Raw genomic sequence first — 21,558 nt, 5'->3', positions numbered from 1 at the left:
ATATGTTATTTACATATTATTCTTTATTCTAATTCACATAGCAAATATCACAGGTATATTTAGAAAAAAGTAAATATTTATCAAAAATATTGTATTCTAAGAGATATTTTCATTTATTGAAAACTTTCTATATATACGTCGAGCAATCGTTAAGAGCTCTTAACATATATGGCTCGATTCTATAGCTTCTTAAGTGCTTAACTCACGTAGTGGATTCGAATCCCTGCGGAGTTAACTTCAGAGAATATTCCACTATTCATACAATAAACTCTTGGTAAAATATGTAATTTTGTTTTGTTTTCACACATTTCAAAAAAGAGGTTGTAAATCTATTTTTACCGTATTTTTTTTTTGTATGTTATCCGACACGTACAAGTATACTAATTTTGCAATGATTTTGATGACTGTTTTTGGCATCAATAGATTCCTTCTTGATCTGTCCCATGAATAATTTGGCAATTGAAGTCGAATTATTATGAATTTAAATTATATCATATTATTTTGTAATTTATATTAAAATGTATTAAAAAATTCTGGGCTGCTTTACTGTTGTATTGTTTTTTCACATATATTCAAGCAGAGTTTCTTAGAAAATTTACAATTTGATACATATTTTGAAATTGATTCCCTATTACATTATTATCTTGTTTATTTATTTATTATATTTACCAACTAAGGGAGCCCAGCAGTTTCCGGATTCGCTCCCTTATGAATCACAATATATGAATCATAAATTTTAATTATTGAACATTTTGTAAATATTTTATTGCCATTCTACGAAACTCGACAAGTTCACAAGTCAATATATCCAAGTCCGGATACTGGCTCATGACACCGTTGAGCGGATTTTATATTAATACACTATACCTATATATTTACCCGCGACTTCGTCTGCGTGACCGGAATATGTTTATTGACCGGAATAGAAAGTATTTTATATTCATTCCATACATACATATTAAAAATATCTAGGGATCAAATATATTGTTAACTGTAGTATATGTATACCAAATTTTAATAGAGACTGATTAGGCTATTTGATAGTTGCTAAGTATTAATTAGTAATATATATATTAGACACACTTAATTACTGTGGCCGGGGGAAGTGAATGGTTATAGATGGTAACGGAAACTGGCGGCCCCGTTTTCTGGCAGTATACCCTGTAAGATTGATATCGACGCGATCCTCCTGGAAATTACATTTGGTTAATCCATGAAAAAACAAAGTATCATTGTTTTATTTGTGGTTAAGTCGTGGTAAAATAATGAAGTTACCTTTGCATTTCAAGAGATGTTCTCACTTATTTAAGTTACTTAATTAAAGTAAATAATAAAAAAGATTTTAGATATATATATTATATAATCAAAATTAATGATTAAAAAAAGAAAAAATTTATTATATTTTTTTATTTAAATAAAAACTCAAAATATACTTATCAGATTCAAAGTATCCTTTTACCTATAATATAGTTACATCATCAACGAAGAAATATGGGCTGACATATATTTAAAAAAAAGTGCGAAGCCAGGACGAGTCACTAGTGTATTATAACACAAAGTGCATGCACGTTTACATAAAACGCAAACCTCAAGAGACTTAATAAGCTATTCACAACTCTGTTGGCTCTAGTTTTCCCACGTGGCCAAAATGAAAAACGAAACGCACCGAAAGCACCGAAACCGTAGCATTCGCGCCATAACCAACATAAAACGTAAACATTGTACTGTGTCACGCTACTTCATGATGCTTGACACGCGAATACGGTACTGGTGGATTATTCACAAAACGAGATAGGGTAGCGGATTGCGTGGGTAGTGGAGGCGTTAACGGACGCGAGTTATTATGTTGCAGTTCATAAATATAAATATTTTATGCATTACAGATAACCCGGGGACAGCTAGCGACACCTTGGCTAAAATTATCGTCTCAATTTAGAAGAGTTGCCCTAGTGTCAAACCAGAAACATAAGATGTGTTTCGCAAGTTATCTTTAGACAATATATGAGATAAAAAGAGAGTTAATATAGACATTACATAAAATAAAAAAGGAAATAAAAATATTTGGTAGTTTAGATGTTTATTAAATAATCATAAACAATTGATGGAATTTTAATGAAATTTGAAAAGGGTTAAAAGGTTTTTTCAGGGTTGCTAACGCGCGCGTAATGACCTTAATATTGTAAGCGGTCATAGGCTACGGTAACCGCATACAGGTAGGCCGTATGCTTCTTTGCCTCTTCATGGGTATAAAAAATATAATGAAGTTTGGTGAAAAATACATAATTAATCATAAATAAACACAAGATATTTTTTCATATTAATGCATTCAGAAAAAGTCGTAGACTGTTCACATATGGAAAAGAAGAAGTACAAAATTAATTTTATTCCAACGATCTACAATCTTGAATGGATTATCGTTAGAGAATAGACGAAACTCATCAAAAAGGATACAATAACGTCAACAAAAGTAACTATTTAATGATTGGTTACTTTTGACAATGTAGACGAAAACCAATTACTACTTATTATCCGATATAGCAAAAATCCTAGTTTACTTGAAACTACAAATAGAAGAACTTTATGGAATTAAATCTGCAGAACTATTGGTGAAAATTAGTATACTTAGATTTTCCACCATTATATTTCCCAACAATATTAATAATTCACAAAAATTGTTACGTTAAAATGTAACTCACTGTTGACTGTTACTTATCTACATATCGAAGTAAATTGTCATGCAAAATTTAATAGCAATCTCGGATGTCCTCTACCAACGAGCTGATTGGATTTTGCATTTTTTAATCTTAATTCTTTGTCGTGGTTTATAGTGCTGAGTTGATATGACAGCATTTTCGTAACACTCAACGCACACATTGAATTAATTTGGATAAAATATTAATATAGGATTTACAGGTTCTTTGTGTATAAATTTAAAATAAATTGTATTTAACGTGAATATACAATTTAACAAAATTATTAAATTCAACATTATATTTAATTAATTAATTCATCCGCTATCCGCTTAAGCTTTGATAATGCTTCCAACATCAAAATTAATTCAGTAACAAAGTGGGTGCAGTAATATGAACTTAATAAACACTTTTTAAGCTTAAAGTTATTGTAGAAACTAAAGTTGATACCTAATCATCATCATCTGGTAGACAGTGATTGTTTTATAATACAAAGTGATTATTGTATTATAAATATAAACTGCACTATAAACATTACAGAATGCGCTCTAACGCGATGTTTATCATGCCTTTTTATAATTGGGGATTAAATAATTCTATAGAAAAATAACGTCATCCTAGTTGGTCCTATAAGTGATGGTGTGACAAACAGCAGTAATAACAGCTTCGAAAAGAAAGATCTTTGTTCTTGAACAGAGTAAAAATGTCACATACGTTTTTCTTTTGTCCTTTACCCAAAATTTGTCTGGAAAAGATTGCTTTAGCAATAAGAGAGCCTTTCGTACTTGTGTCGGTGCGTACGTACACTGAGTAACATTTTTGCCTAGAAACAATTGTAAAACTATAAAGTTTCAAACTAGTTAACATTACCAAATGCACAATACAAGTGCAAAACATGCATATTCGGTAGTACATTGCTGGTTCCCTAGTGTGAATAGGTATTTATACATAAGTATACGACGTAGTATTCAAAAAACGTTTTGAATATATCAACAATTATTGCAAACATTTTATTAGTACTATTTGCTCGGTTTTAAAACAGTATCAAATCTCTACGTCTTTAACAAATATAAATATTGATATTTAATACAATAAAAGCTATTATCTAATGACAGACTTATATTTAGCGTAATTATTTATAAGTCTGTTTCACTGAATATTTTCAAATTTACCTCCGGATGAGAAAAGGAAAATCTGAATTAGTAACGACTGTGCTCGAATACGTCGTTTAATTATGCACACCCACCAATTTTACCATTTATCGCGACCTACAGACGCAGACAACTAATTTGGAGGACCCTTTTGCCAAAATTAAATTACATCTAAGTAATCTACTTCTAATAAACGAACAATGGCTGTTAATGTTTAAGCAATTTACCGGTAATTAAATAAATAACATAAAAATTGCGTTATAAAAATATTAAATACGATTAAATTATATTTTTCGATGCAATTATAGTTAAAGACGACATTGAAAACTAAATAGATAATTTTATTTTTATAATTTAGAACACATACTACTTTATTTTAGTTCCTACATAATTTTTAATCGTTGAACAATTAAGATACAAGTAAATATAATTAGTCTCTCCCCTCTTTCTTACTAATAAAACTAGGTTCTTAATCTATTTTGTTCTACTAGTAGAACTTATTCATACAGATACAAACACTTATAAAAATAAATTCCAAACTTCATTAAGTGTCAACAATATCTAACATCGATAAATTATTTATCTTAGCAGACATGAAAAATTAGTAATTTTTTTAATGTATGTGTACAATTAAAAATAAAGAATGTTCCTCAATATCTATTACAAATATATACCATTATCAAAGTTTGGAAACTATATTTAGTCTTCCAAATTGAAATTTAGCTATTTGATGTAAAATGGCGCTGCTTGGCATATCGATATAAGACTAGATTGAGTTTCCTCTACGAATTCCAAAAAAAATATTTAGTCTAAGAGTAAATATATAATCGATAACCTCAAAGTTTCAAACGGCGCCTAATATTCTCTTATTCATTGTTTTATTTTAGTTATTTGAGCAAATATTTATAGAATAAAGTACTTAGCCTCGCCAATTATTATCCCTTTGCACGAATAACGACAACTACACGTACAATAAGTATCAGAAAAGGTTTAAAGACAAACAAAGGTACCTTCTAATTATACATGACCCCCAAAAAAATCACCACCTATGATTATAGTAGCCTTAATTTTACACTAAATAGAGCCCCGAGCTTATAACATCAATCTTCAGTAGCCATCAGACACATTTTGGGCCAAGGTTATCAATAGGGTCTGGCTCAGGTGAATGAAATGGAGAAAATGTCAGGTGCCAACGTAATCCAGTTTCGCAATTGATAGGCCATTTCTTTATAATAAGTTTCAACCTTTTTAATGTATTAAAGCAAAATGTCAAATTTACACATTATTTTCTAATCTCTTAATTAAGAACCAGATTAAATTTGAATAAAATAAATGCACATATTTTTTTATTGTTTAATCAAAATATTTATTTCCATTACATAAAATAATAGGTACATAAGGTAAATAATCTTATATTTCTGTGTTTAAAAAAATGATTTCTAATGGCCTGAAAGTATAAGAACCCAAAGTTGTTAAATAACGTCTATTAATTGTTTTAATTTGTACTTACAATTTACATTTTCCCTCCTAATAATCTTAAAAGGACTTTGCCTTTATCCATTTATAACAAAAGTTTTTAGACTCTTCCCTTTCTTGAGATTCTTCTTCTGGAAAGATTAGTGATCCGCATTGAGAAGCCTTTCTCCAAAAGTCTTGGCGAGACGAGTTAGGGCCTTCATCAATTTGTAGTGCTGCTAATTGTTTTTTTTTTATTTAGGTTAAATAGATAGATAATAAATGTGTCTTCAACATCAAAAATAAATAAGCATTAAAAATTATATAAAGAAGCAAACCCAAAATTTACACTTTAAAGGGCAATAAAAATTATTTATAATAATGATAACTATGATATTTAAAATAAACATACATAATATACTGATCATCAATTATATAATGTATTTTTAGGTTATCACATAACATAATTCCATCATAACTATTTCCTTTCATTATTTTAATTAAAAAGCAACAGCCAAGTGGTATACTACCATGATTGTAAAGATCGTAAATTCGAAGTTTCCTGACATCAAAAACTTTGTGTGTGAATTTAAATTTCCGACTCTCTAGAGAAGGAAAACACCAACAACATACTAAATAAATCCAAGTGTCAGGGTTAAACTCGCACTCTTCTAGGTTGAATACTAATGTACTCGACGAAATATTGCCATAACAAGTATTATATTCACCAGGCAATAATCAACAATTGCATGTGACAACCCCATTAAAGATTAGAATCGAGAGCATATTATTTATTTAATTATTTACTGCAATTAAGATTCGTGGACTTCATTTGAAATATTCTTCTTACACGCAAATGTTTAAGTAACATGAGAGAAGATTTTCTATTACAATAAACTAGCTAGTTCCATCCATATAAAACCGTGAATCAGGTGGTGGGTTAAGTTCTAAGTACTTTATACTTAAGTAATCCTAAATTATTGTTATTTTAGTGTCGTTAAGTTGGGACCTCTTGCTTATAAAAATAACCATTTTTGATATGTTCGATGTCAAAATTGTAAGCAAGTCAAACTCAACAAAATGTATGTAATTTTCTATATTAATGAATTCAATTTTATACACCATTTTATTTGGAAGTTGGTTTACTCGAGATTGTTTTTACCTTCTACCGGAAATTATTTTTTTGCGGAAATAGGTTTAATTTATTGAACCAAGCAAAGATAAAATGTCAGAGTTTTAAAAATTTTCCCTTGAAAATTATTCTTAAGTAAACGTTGTTCCTAAGAATAAAAGGATAAAATATGATATAATAATATTTCAGTAAAGTTTTTCAATAATTATTTAATTGTCTCTCATTATTTTGTATTTTTGAGTATTTTGTATAACTCTGAATTCAGCTGTTCAAATCGTTGGGCGTTTGTTGCCATATGGAGAGCCGTCAGTTTGTTTGTCTTTACAAAAAAATTAACCGTTGTATTATTTTGGTATATAGATCAAGGGCGGATCCAAGGGGTTATTGGGGTTTTGACCTTCTATTTGGATTTAAGTCCAATAATAGGTGGTTATTTTCCTAATCACATTGATAAATTTATTAGAACAAATACTTTTCCATATTCTCAAAAACCTACTATGTATAATATAATAATATACTACTTATTTTTAATTAGATTTATCATGTTTTAATTAGAGTTCGACCATTTTACTACATCCTCTTCCCCCTATTCTCCATCCAATTTGAAGCTAGATCCGCCCTTGATCTAAAATGTAGATATGTTTTTTCTGAGGATAGTAAAATTTTTCCTATGAGTATTTAGTTTCTATTATTATTTATATAGTATCGGCATGAACCTCTAAAACTTCTATGTCGTATATATAAGATTTAACTTGAATAGTCCTATAGTTATGGTAGCATTCGTAAGGGTAACTCAGACCGAAGGCTTTTAGTTTGTCAGACAGTAGTCACATTCATTTTTCTCAATTACTTGATATTTTTTTTTATATAATATTATTTACATTATGCGCTCAGAAAACAACAAAAAAATCTGTACATAGCTACAATACACATAGTTAATTTTTATTTTATTAATACACTCTGTCAGATAATATAAAGTAATGAATAACAATTAAAATAAATAAAATGGTGTTTTATATAAAATAGTGTTTGTCATTTGTACGAATAGTACAGGCATATCAATGTTATAATAATGCTAATTTTGCGTTATCTTTAGGTTTTATTTTCATAAAATTTGTAATTTACTGTACTTGTATCGTATCCACCTATTTCTTTTGATATAATATTTTTTACTTCATGAATTATACACATATTAGAAATCGTTGCAAGTGGCGCGATCAAATGGTGGTCCATGTCCAACAATGGGATAAGATGGGCTGAATAAATAGAATAGATGGATATAAATAGACGTCCTAAGCACCTCAATTCACATGAAAACTAAACATGTCACTCCTAAACTGCTAGCCGTGATCTTAAATAAGCTATCTATCGATAACAAACCCTCCCACACAAAACCCTTTCGAAAATATCATCAATGCTGTCCTCTAAACTTTATTCGACATAAATTTCATGTCAGAACTCAAGAAAGTTGATATTTAGCCATTACCAATATCTATTTTAGAGCCAAAATTACACACAAACTACGTGCATTTGCAATATTTTGTTAAATTTATATCTGTAGGCAATTAAGAAACATTACTATCCTGTCTAAAACGAGGTATTTAAAAAAAGTATAGCCAGTTTCATTGGAAAATGACGTGAGAATTCTAACGATATCTTATGCATCGAAATCTATTCAAACATTCACAAGTTATAGTTGAAAAAAAAAAACTATCGTATATACATGAACCTTGAAAACATTAGGAACACTGCTTGTGTATGTAAAAAGTGGCTTCAATCATGAATACATATGTTGATAAAGGACTTGACATTTATGAGAGAAATACACACATTAAATTACAAAAAAAAACTAAACTACTTTAAATTAATTGTTATGACCAAAATTGAGAAAAAGTTTTAATTAAGATACTGATGTAGAACGATCTTGACTGAAGGTATATACCCTTTGATACGCAGAAACTCTGAAGTTATTATTGATTCCTTAAATAAATTCGAAACTTATAGATAAGTTCATAGCGTTAGAATGATAGATACATTTTCGTTAGCTTAGACATAAAAAAGAACATCAGACTTTATTGTCTCATTCTATCATATGCATGCATTGCGATAACGTACATATCGATAATCTCATTTGTATCTTGTCCAGGGGGCAGGTCCTTTTCTTATAGAGGAGCGCCCTTATATTCAGCAATGGGCAATTAATGCCGAAATGATGATGGATTATAACACAACGTAATCATGTAAATTATTAGCAAATTAAGCTTTATTATCTAATTTTATCACATTCAGCCTTGATTGTTAAGTATAACGGAACTAAAGACGGGACATATAATGCGTAATTTATAGCATGCGATAAGCTAAGCTGCCGTTTAGTATTACTTCCTGAATGTAGGCCGTTAAGGTCACAGTGAGGCTTTCAAATATGGGCCAGCAAAGTAAGGAACGGCAAATGGCTACAAAATGTATCTCTACTGATACAATCTATTTTTAACGACCTTGATAATGACGAGGGTTTAACATACCTTCCAACAATCATTTATATAATTCTTTGATAGCATTGTGATTACTTAAAAGAATTTCATTATATTATATTATTGAAATTATATTTTATTCCATTATTGTAAAATGTTTATTTATACACGCAACTGGTTTTAAAACGCTAAGTCACGCATGTATATAAAAATTAAAATTGTATAAAATTGTTTTTTTTTATACCACGAATAATACTTGAATAAAATTAAAAGTTTCAGATAAAATCTAAAAATAAATATTTTTTATGTTACAAACAATTTTATATGTTCTATGTAAGATATATATTAGGAGTTACGGAGGAAGCAAAATATATAGGTATGTGAAGATAGAATTCGTTGCCATTTGAATCTCTCTGTCTACCCTACGAGAATCTTTTGTATTAGTTGTCTAGTACCCAAAATAAGCTCCGTTTAAAACACATATAGACGAGGCGTCGCTAAACATCCGTAATATATATATATATATATATATATATATATATATATATATATATATATATATATATATATATATATATATATATATATATATATATATATATATATATATATATCCCAACAATTAACGATGTCTTATGTTATTAATAGAAATTAATTATATCTGTTATTGAAACTTCCATAACAAACATAATTTCCCTAGAGAATTTAATCCTACGTGAAACGGTACGCTAGTTCAAATTGCTCGATCGTAGTTATTACCTTTTATTTTTATTATATATACAGCCATTGATGCTTCCACTGGAACTACCATGGGACCTATGTCCGGCAAGTCTTAAAGATTACTTTGACGGCCTTAAGAGATTTCCGGCTTACGGCAACTTGGGTCTTAGCCGCTTAGTGAACTACGGTACTTTGCGAATGCAACGCCTCCAAAATTCTTATTTCGTAGTCGGTTTAATAGAAAACTAATGGCATATAGAAAATTAATATGTAATAATACGACACTGAGGTGGCAAATAAGCATACCTGTTGGTAATCGTTTTTTGCCTATGAACATATTATGCCAGGCGCATATTACTGCTGCTACATACTACTTTATTTCACATGCGATTTTATGTAAGAACATGTTTATTGACCGGGACAAAATAATGTCTTTACGATTTTAATATGAGTAAAATATTTGAACAATATTTTATAAGGATGATAAATAAATGTGAACTACCTACACTAATTGTATGAAACGAAGTTACAAAGGCGGTTACATTTATTTTTTATCTACGTTTTATATGCGTGACTAGAATAAAATCTAGCCTATGTCCCTTTCCATCCTAAATAGTACGCGTATACCAAATTTCGTAACTATTGGTTAAAGTCATTAAAGTGTCAAGGGAGGACGTAAATCCTCATTGCTAGCAATATAGCCTGTCATGTCGACCCTCACGCTCCCCCTGGAAACCATCGTGATTAATTCTTGTTGAAAATTTTACTATGTACTAACCGATCTGGTTTCATCGTCACTTATCACCACTCACTGGTGCTCCGTCAGCGTATACCGATAGCGTAGGCAGAGTGACCATTCCATTATCAACCATTAAAAATTGTCAAGGGGTAACAAATAAACAAATATTTTCATATTTAAACTATTAGTAAGAATAAGTAACGATTAGGATTAATATATTAGATTAATAATAGGATTGCTTAATGAAAATTTATTTAAATTATACTATTAAATGAATTATGTAAGTTAATTCCTATGACACAGATTACAATAGGCCATCTTTCTTTTTCATCCCTATAGTGTTAATAGACTAGTGGATTAACAAAATACAGTATACAAGAGTAATAGAAGGAAAACTCCACATAAAACCCCATGTCAAACTACCTGGTCAACGCGATAATAGTGGCCTATTATCCTCCTCGTATGGGATAACCTCTTATGGGATCCGAACCCCGCAGTAGGCCGTTAATGGGTTGTTTTGATGATATACGAGAGATAACCTTTAATTATTGCTTTAAAATATCAATAACTATTAAACGAAATTAAGTCTGGAAACGTCTACCATTATCTGTCAATTTTCAAAAATATTTTAACAACAAAATGTAAATTATAGACAACTATAGTTTAAAAATTGACTTTCAATCTTAACTTCATACAATAAATAATTATTGTACGAAGTTTATATTGAAAGTCAGTTTTGAATAATCTCACTAATAATTTAAGACGCAAAAAGTAGTTTCATTCATAAAAAAAATATGTTCGATACCTCTATTTAAAACGTTTTTATAAACCTTGTTGATAATTTATTCTAACTTTCATATTTTGCTTTAGAAATTTCCAAAAATATACAATTGTGTGGCAAAATTTTAAAGAGAAGAATGGAAGAGATAAATATTTTATGCCAACTCAAGTAATAATTGAAATTAGAGAAGGAAGATGATGATGATGATGATAATGGCAAAATTTAAATGTTAGTTCCATATGTATCGTAATAGGTGCACGTAAATTATCATTTAATAATTTACGTACACCATTAGCGATCCGATTTCACATGACTTTATACGGTTTTGAACATAATATATAGCGTATGTTACTCGTTGATAATGTAGCTTTCTATAGGTGAAAGAATTTTCAAAATCGGTTGAATAGTTTTTGAGTTTATCCATTACAAACATACAAAAAAAATCAAATCTTCCTCTTTGTGTAATTAGTAGTAAATAAATATTATTATTTATATAAATATTATAACAATGGCAATACAAATTAGTTCACAAAGAAAAGTACAAAGTCTAGTTAAAGATTCGAAGTTGGATTGCTTTTTAAAACTGCGATAGTGCCTTCAGTCCGTAGTCCATTCTCGCTAATTAGACGGGGACACTCCAGAGGAGGGCCCTTGGTATGAGGCGAGGTTCTTTGCATCGCTGGTGCCATCCTGAGATACTTCGTTTATTTTTCTAGCAATAAATGGTATTGCTTTCTTTTAAATATGATAATAATAATAAATACCACTAAAGATATTATGCAGCGGCATACAGTCCCAAACTAAGCAAAGCTTATCTAAGAGTAATGAAATATTTATTTTGTAAACACTTAACAGACTACTTATATATACAGATATTATATATAATATATATAGATACATAAATATATAGATAGATTCATGACTGATACTTTTTATGACTACGTACGACTGATACATTATGACTGAAACAAAAAAAGATATATATTTTTTTGTATCTAATGAAGTAGACGTATTTAATGAAGTTGCATTAAAAATAAGGCAGTATATAAAACCTTTACACCAACTTGATTATTTATTTAAATAACTTACTTTCGGTGTAATTGGATAAAATTAAATTATATGTAATATAGTACCTACTATCTATACTTAGAAATACCTTGAACACATGCACTTTGCACACCTGCTAATGAACGAAGAAACCTCTAGAACTAGGTCAAATTTTCCGGACGGACTGCCTTGAGATCGTTTAAATGAGAATTTTGTATATTTGACGTTATAATTTAATAAAGCACGACAAGGTCTCGGGGACAGTTACCGTTTATAATTAAAATGTAAGTAATATTATATAGGTTGATATCATAATTGTCATAAACATTTTAAGGCAGTGTTCTATCAATGAAATTGAACATTTTCACCAAAGAGACACAGGTTAGAAAACGACAGAACATTTTGAGCTTCCCATACTAAAACAGCGCGTCTGTATATAATATATTTTATAGCATCAATATCGATTTAACCCTGTGTATAATTATATAAAAGTACGTTTGATTTAAATCGTACGTGTGTTTTAAATATATAATGTAGAGTTTCGCATGGCGGTAACAAATTACGCAGAACTGCATTTTTATGTATATTATATATTATTCATTAATGTATTATTTGTATTATTATAATATTCTATTGTTTTTGGTGAATGCATTGGTAAACCTGCTGTTTTCGTTAGCTGTACAGCTCACGAAAAATATGTACATATACATATATACTACAATTAAGTAATAGTATTTGGTGTGGAGAAGGAGATAAAAATATGCTACTTTTTATCTCGGTTTTAATAAAAAGATTTTTGTATTACCTTATTGTAAAGTCATCTTTCCTTGCATTAATTCTAACTGTTATTACTACTATATTTCTAAGTGCAATAAAGAATATATATATTAGGTTTACTTGACAATATCTCAATCATATTAATAAATATTCATATTTAAAACATAAGAAATAACAATAAGTTATATGCTTATTTAATATTACTTATTAAATTAATGGCGCCACGTCGTATCCTAATTTTCATTTATTTCTGCGGAGCAGATGTCGCCTGCGGCATTGTCCCCATCTTATTATGGCTAAGTGTATTGCTTTTATAAAATATAATTAAACTTTAAATACGACCAATAAGGTACAAAATATTGTATTTCTAAATCCAGTAAAGCCAGTAGTTTTTTGCTGTACGTCCATAGAACAAGGGTTTTCTATAATAGAGAAGTAAACCTATTTAATTACATACAGTGATACCTAGTAACACCAAAAGAAAAACAGAAATCAAAAATAATTTGATTTTTTTTTATTACAACAAATTAGTTTCAATTTGGGAGTGATTGATAAATGCATACCTGTAAATTTTAAACCAGACGAACCAGTTACTATTGTACTCATTAAAAACCTATGCAGAAAGGGCACATTTGGAATAAAAGTAACATAATTTCTGTTTTTTACTACTACTGCCCACTTACTACTTCCTATGCCACTGTGTTAGATTGACTAGAAGAAATCACTTTTAGAGCTAAGTTCGCCTTTGCTAACATTGTTATTAACTTACTGTTGCTACTGTATGTTTTAGTGCAGTAAAGAATATATATATTTATTACAATATCTATGTACTGGCTGAATATTGAATACGGTAAATGTCTTTAATGTCGAAATGAAAAATCCGGTCGAAATTAAAATAGATATCCAATCGGTATGGGCATATCGAAATGAGTATGACCGTTTATCCGTCATCATTGTCCAAACGAACCCAATATATAGATATTAAAGCGGTATCGATATTACCCATGCCTACTCCAAACTCATTATTATACCTATTCTTTAACATAACAACAGAAAGTAATATATAACTAATAACCAGCATTTAGGTATAATAAAACCACCAATTTACCCTGAAAAAAAAAACTGGAACAGAATGATTTGAAAGAAAACAACAAAGGGAATCCTTTTTTCACATCGGGTAAACGCCATCAATTTAGTGCGCGGCGGAAACAATAGGTAGCAAAAAGGCTGTGGCCAGCTTCTTAGATGAGATGATTGACGAGGTCGCGAGGGGTCGAGGGGGAGGGGCTCGGGATCAGACAGAAAAGATTATATCCTCCGAATGGCGCGCGATAAGATTTGAAGTTTATGTCAGAATTCCTGACATGTGAATAAAAATCTTACTGATATAATAAAATTGTAATTAGATGATATCAGTACATAGGAGATACCAAAAAAATAAGGTCTTAATAAGAGTAAACAAATCTTTTATTTTTATTTTAAATGTCTGTATGTATGTTTTGGCATCACGCAAAAATCTATTGAATCAAATTACAGTTGTGCTTCTGTAGGAATAATTCGAAATTTGATGTATGTTTTATTTTGATACATCATCTAGAAATTGTTGAAATTAACTACTTTACCAGAGGGAGACTTTGTACAAAAGTCGATTGCTTGGGTACCTCTGTCTCATTCGTGTTTCTACCGTAAAGCAGTTGTGTTTGCATGGCTGTGTTTCGGTTTGAAGGGTGGGATATGGCGTGAATTTACAGGGTACAGAGGAATAACACCTGAGTCCTCAGGAATGGCAACGCATCAGGGTATCATGGGCGACAGTATACTCTGTCATGTCCATGGTACTGCTTATGTCTATAGGTGACAGTTACCATTTTCCCGTCAGCTTATTTGCCATTTTAAGTTGTATAAAAAAACTTCCAAAATCGACGCGTATGAAGTTGCGTATAAAAGCTAGTATCTTTATTATAATACTATAAATGTGAAAGTCAGTTTGTTTGTTTGTTACTTCTTATCGCCTTAACGGCTTAACCAATCATTCAAATATTTGATATACATGTGTTGTAGTGGATGATAAATAACAGGCTGTTTTTTATCCTGGCCAATGATTATATTTCAGTCAGGTGGATGAAGTCACGAGTAAAAGCTACTATGAAATAAAGTCATCTATCGTTGAATTTATTGTGAAATTCTTTATTCATAACTGTCTTTAAATGTAATTAGATGAAATAGAGAAATAGACAATGGAATTCCTCAAAAAAAGGGGTAAAAAGTCTTCTTCGGGGTCGGAAACGCGCGCGTAATGATCCTGGTATTGCAGGCGTTCATAGACTACGGTATCCGCTTACATAATGGTAAGCCGTATGCTTGTTTACCATCTTAGTAATATAAAAAAGGCAAGTTTCACAGAAGCAGGTCAGAAAAAACACCACTTACAAGACATGAGCATAAAAACAAATTAATACCCTATAGTCGTCTTGATTATTTTTAAGGGCATACTCATCCAGCAATGGAATGTTAATGGAATAAAGATTAAGTTTGCATTTATTATTTTAACATTGGCCAACAAATTGGTATATTATATGAAGCAACAACTGAAGTGTGTAGATAATAATAGGGATAGTCGTTAAACGTTTTATAGTGAACCATATTTCAAATTTATGTATTTTACGCTTCGGTACATTATTAAGCCTTTAAATGATTATGCTCTTACAATGATTTATTTTCTCAGTGTTACATTTCTTTCTTTTTTATAAATCGCTTCATTTTTGTTGGCAAAAATCTATTAACTTTTAATATGTTATTATTGCCTCTGTCGTTTAGTACCAATATATGGATCAAAATATAGATTAACATGTTTATCTAAATCGTTAGGGAGAAATATTATTTGCAAGTAAGTAGTAATAAAATACGTTTATACATTGTAAGAAGTAATCTAACTATTGTTCAGGAAGTATAAAGACTTCTTTCAATTACTAATAGATTTAAAAGAATGAATTTTACGTAGTTCTGTCTTTGATTTTTTTAATTAGAATATATGAATGTACTACTATAAAATTTTAGTTGTTTTACTGACTTGTAAAAGAAGAGGTTCTCGATTGTATTTATTTGTCTATATTACGTGCTTCCAAATTGTTACCAAATCGGTTAATTCTGGACCGATTTGGATAAATATTTTTTTTTTTATTTGACAGGCTTTAAAGGTGGAGTCACACAAATTGATAAAAATCGAAATATTTTTAAGCGATTTTCTGCTGCGAATAAAATGTAAATTGAAAAATTTGTCGTGAAGCATACATCCCTAAAATAAACGGTACTAATATGCTTGCACCGTAAGAAGTATTAAGTACATGATACCAAACTTAAAGATATATTTCCTCACCCTTTTTTGAAAAAGCCAATTCTGTAGTCTCTGAGAAATAGTTTTATCATTTAAACACGAAGCATTTATGAAAATATAGTACTCTGGAAAAACATCATAGTCACAATCTTTTGATTGAATCCATATTTGTGAAACTGGCTATAAACCGCAGTTTTGTCTCCGTTGATTAGAACAGTGTAATAATTTGTAATATGGTCTATCTGTACACGAAATTTCATTCAAATCCAATAGTTTCAGCAAGTTTACTCAACTGTTACAAAAAGCCAAAAAATCAAATATCTTTCAGAGTTCTATTTATAATATAAGAGAAAATTAAGTTTCATGAACTAAAATTTAAAAATTACAAAATTATAGTGGCCATTACAGATGGATACAATATCTACCTTCAGTTGCCATAAAGAAAGAAAGAAATTTTCTATATTAGAGAAAAATGTATGAATTTAGATACCATTCTCATAACAGTTAAATTTTATAAACCATTAGCGGTCTGTCCCGATATATGTATTAATAGGTAATTTTTGGATATCTTGGGTTACATTATTGTAGAGTTTGCAGTGAAAAATTTTTTTTAAACATAACGTATAACCTAACGTAGGTTTTCTATAGGCGAAAGTATTTTTAAAATCGATTAACTAGTTTTTGAGTTGATCTATTAAAAACAATAAAATTTTTCCTCTTTATACATATATAGGTATGGTATAGATATAGATAATATGTAGGATATATTTGGTAAAAACATAATAACTTGTACATAAAACTATTCAAACTCTTATACTTATTATGGCTAAAGTGTTTAGGAAAGCATAAATAACTTACTTTTTAGTTTCAGAAATTTCTGCGCAGTGGGCGCGTAATCACAGACAAACTTAGTGTGTAGGTGTCACGAACAGGTAAATAGGTTTACCCGCTCTCTGCTTTTTTTTTAGAGTTCCATCCTGCGCATCTGTTTACCATAGCGCTATTTTTCGCCAACTAATTAATGCTATGAATTTAAAATTAATTTTACATTTTTTTTTTGCACCAATATTTTATAAAAATAGATGTTTAACTAGAACAGTTCTTAAAACGTTTTAATATAAATGTATGATCCATTTTAATTTTTACCATAGTTTTTCTTACTTTGGGTTGCAAAGTAGGAAATCTTAATTTTAATAAAAAGTATTATTATTAGATTTATACTACTACATAAATATTTATATATAAAATTTATATACAGAACTCTAAGAAAGCAAGTCCAACTCACACTTGATCTTGGTTTACTTCCCTTTTCTTGCTCTACATTGTCAACCTCACGCAAACTCAAGTGTGTTTAACTCGCTCGAAGAAATTATTTAGCTCATATTTCGAAAAAACTATTTTTTTAAGTAGCAATTATAAAAACAGTACAATGTATTGGTTTGTTTCCTTTATCTTATACGTAATAATAATGTATTGAGACAGACAACACCATTCATTGCACTAGATAACAAAAGTATTGTGAATTATATTTTATTTTATTTATATTAATCAGCAACAAGGGTCGTCGAATTTGTCGGCCAAACTCGTCGACCACAGGTCGTAACCGAATGTTCCCAGTGTAATCATTTGTTTGTTTTGATAAACTCTCCACCTGTGACCGCCTAAATTCAGAACTTTATTTTGCAGCCCTCTGTGACGACTCAATTACGTCTGTATAGATAAGTACTATAGAAAAATAACGAAATAATTTTTTTATAGTAAAAACGCAACTTTAATTTTACTTTAAAAAAAATATTTGATCTCAAATACCATATTCCTTTAAACACTATATCGAAAAAGTAACTTCTCAAATTACGCGCTGCAGTCATAAATATAGACATGTTTTTGTTTCATTATATTTCTTGACGTCCTATTTTTTAAATATATATTTTATAGGTACTTTTTTATTCTTTAGCTTTTAGTCTTGAACTTGTAATTAATATCATATGTCAATTTTAAGGAGTAGTAAAGGGAGCCCTATTTAATTTTATTTAGAATCTAGAGACTGTTGATATAAAATTAAGAACGGAATATATTTATACATACTTATAATTGCTTTATAACAAATGGTAATCAATATCGATATGTACCTACAAAGGTATGAACAAGACAAATTTTTACCTACATTGAGTTTGCTTTTTTTTTACTGTGCTACGCCATCTATTGTGGAATAGCAGACAATGATGTGTTGTAGTTCAGATATCTGCCGTAAGTAATATTAACTAGATACTAGTTTAGTATAAACTGCCTAACTGAGTATGTACTCAGTTATAAAATAAAAAATAAAAAAAATAAACAAAAATACTTAAGAGTTAATTAATTTTAGATGTTAGTTTATTTAAATTTACATTATAATTGAGTAATTAACATAATGTATGGAGTCCTAAACAAAATTTCAGCGATGTTCAGTATATCTGTGTTAATTTAATTAAAAATATGAAAATAAAATAAAAAATATAGCTGTTAAATTCAGCTTTAAGCACAGAATCATACAAGATGAAAAAGTTCTCCATTTCGTTAGATGTAGACCTCAGACTTAGGTACTTACTCGATCTCAGATCACTGAATCGTTAATGTACTTAGTTACTTAAATGTTCAAGTTCAGACAAATATACGAGCGTATATATACATTCATTTATAGCAGTAAAATTTATACCACTAGTAGTAACTTCAATCATTGAATATATAATAATAAAGAAAACTGATTTAAAATTAATTCAATTACATATACACACTATAGATATTTGATAGAAAGAAAAAAATGTTCTTATTATTTGGTAAACAAATGCTACTGGAGTATACAGTAGTTTTCTGCTGATCCACAAAAATTATAATATATAATATTGTAAAATAAAAATGAAACCCAATTGTCAGGTGGCTGCCTATTGCTGCTCCCTTATAGGGCGTAACAAAATATCTTTAAAATCTGACATACCGTATGCAGGAAACTGTCATACTCGTATATTTTTGTAATATGCAATAAATATACTATTCAAAGAAACCATTTTTGTCACATCTTATAACAATTTATTAACCGAGTAAGTATCTCTGAAAGAGGTTCGACATAAAGTTTTGTTTCCAGTTTTTTTTCTTTTCAATCTACTTTAAAAAGGAGGTTTCCAAAAAAATTTTATCGAAATGAATTTAGTAGTTCAGTTTTTAAATCAAAATAATTAGTTTTGCCTTATTGTGCTTTATTCCCTTATTTCCTTTCCAGGAATGAAAATTATTAATTACGTAATCGTATTCTTACCTCGTCGTCACACGGAACACTTACATTATATATTTATCTATTTAAATCTTTTCGTGCCCTTGAAGTAGTATCAGAACGGTTTCATTTCCGTAGCAAAGCCTTGTAATATTTAAGTGACCCCCGAAGACGCCCTTGTCTACTAAAAAAACTATACATAACCTAAAGTTAGAACGATTGCCTACGTTAGCTACAAAGAAGCCATTTTCTTTTGTGCCGGCTACAAAGGGCAGTGTTCAAGGTCGCGGCGCCCTTTTATCGAAGGCTGTTTGTATAGTCTGCGATATTGCAGATTAGCCCGCTTACCTGAAGTGCCGTTATAAAATATCTATTGGTACTTCTCTAATAGTAAAAATATGTAGCCAAAGAAAGTTGACTAAGTTGTAACTCAACTATTCACCGCTAGATGACATTATCTGATGTATTATTATTGAGGCATAATGGTAGTCTATAACTACAATAAATACTATTATCAAAACATTTTTCGCTACAATAATATAAACTAACGTTCATTAAAAAATATAATAGTGTGTCTGTTTGTTCTAGGCTCTACTACTACTTGTATGACGGTGGCGCCCTCTGATGTGAGGAAGTTCTAAATTATCCTCAGTTAGGCTCGGAGACGGTTTTTTTTATATTATGATGGTTATTTTTTATATGGTGCCTATGACTTCAGTGATGGATTAATTTGCTACATAGTTACAACGACTCGACTGCTATCCTTTTGAAGGGACTGCTGAAAGAACGCTGTACCATATACCACTCGGTCACTTTTACGCTTAAAAATTCTTTTAAAATCCATGTAAAAATGTTTTAGTAGTGATTACTTAGATAAATATTACGAATAAAAAAATATCTCTTCCCTATTCATAATATTAGTTTAGATTTGTGTAATACATATATAAATATTATAATTATATATATATATATATATATATATATATATATATATATATATATATATATATATATATATATATATATATATATATATATATATATATATATATATATATATATATATATATATATATAATAAGAATCAAGAAATGTACGACAGGGGGCATTGATGAGCATTTTATGCGAGTCGTTACGAGCCGACACAGTGCTCATTTATTTTATATTCCATGGATGCCAGTGCTGTGGGAACACTTTTTGTTGTTTCCTTATTTTATTATTGTTGAAAATTTGCCAATGTAGGTATGTAGGTATACAAAAAAAAGTTCATCATTTAAAAGTAAAATTTGTTTTGAAATAGTAACTTACATTAAATTTTATAATACCATATGAATTAATATATTTACAGATTAAATTCATTTCACAAATTACAATACTACACAAAAAAGTAAAATAAAAATTCAACAATCAGTCCCATTCATGATCATATGAATTATATTTGAACTATAACACTAACCTGCCTTACGTGTATTTTAGTCGAAAATGCTCGACTGGTACAACAATAATAACAAGAATTAACAATTTTATTGAGCTAACCTATTATTTACCTATTTACCAGAGGGATATTTTGTACAAAAGTCGTTTGCTTGGACACTTCTGTCCCATTCGTGTTTCTGTCATGAATCAGTATGGCTGTTTCGATTTGAAAGGTGGGATATGGCAATGAATTTATAGGGTACAGAGGAGTAATACCTGAGTCCTCAGGAATGGCAGCTCATGGGAGGTATCATAAAGTAAAGGGTAAGTTGCATAAATAAAATCTCGAAAGAGAAAAGGAGCTTCATAAATCCATATATCGCTGGAAGTTTTAATTAAAATTTGGTATACTCGTATTTATATGATTAACATATCCTAAATATCCCGGTAATGTAAATGATTACCCATGTTAATAAACAATGATAACTATAAATTTGTACAAAAATCTATAATTTAAATACAAAAATGAAAAATTAAAGCAAATACCACATTTTTTTATACCACTGAGGCGGCTAACAAGCATACGGCTCACCTGATA

The 21,558-nt window shown here is 29.5% G+C and overlaps 1 protein-coding gene across 6 annotated transcripts in view; it reads left to right on the top strand.

The window, feature by feature from the left end:
• Positions 1-21,558, top strand: part of LOC113521965 (potassium/sodium hyperpolarization-activated cyclic nucleotide-gated channel 2) — a 268,571-nt gene that overhangs the window by 92,989 nt on the left and 154,024 nt on the right. The window lies entirely within an intron of this gene.

The sequence above is a fragment of the Galleria mellonella genome, unplaced genomic scaffold (genome assembly GCF_026898425.1).
Source record: "Galleria mellonella isolate WM207_F2 unplaced genomic scaffold, CSIRO_AGI_GalMel_v1 utg63, whole genome shotgun sequence".
NCBI lineage: Eukaryota > Metazoa > Arthropoda > Insecta > Lepidoptera > Pyralidae > Galleria > Galleria mellonella.
This window is presented reverse-complemented; position numbering and strand designations above follow the sequence as displayed.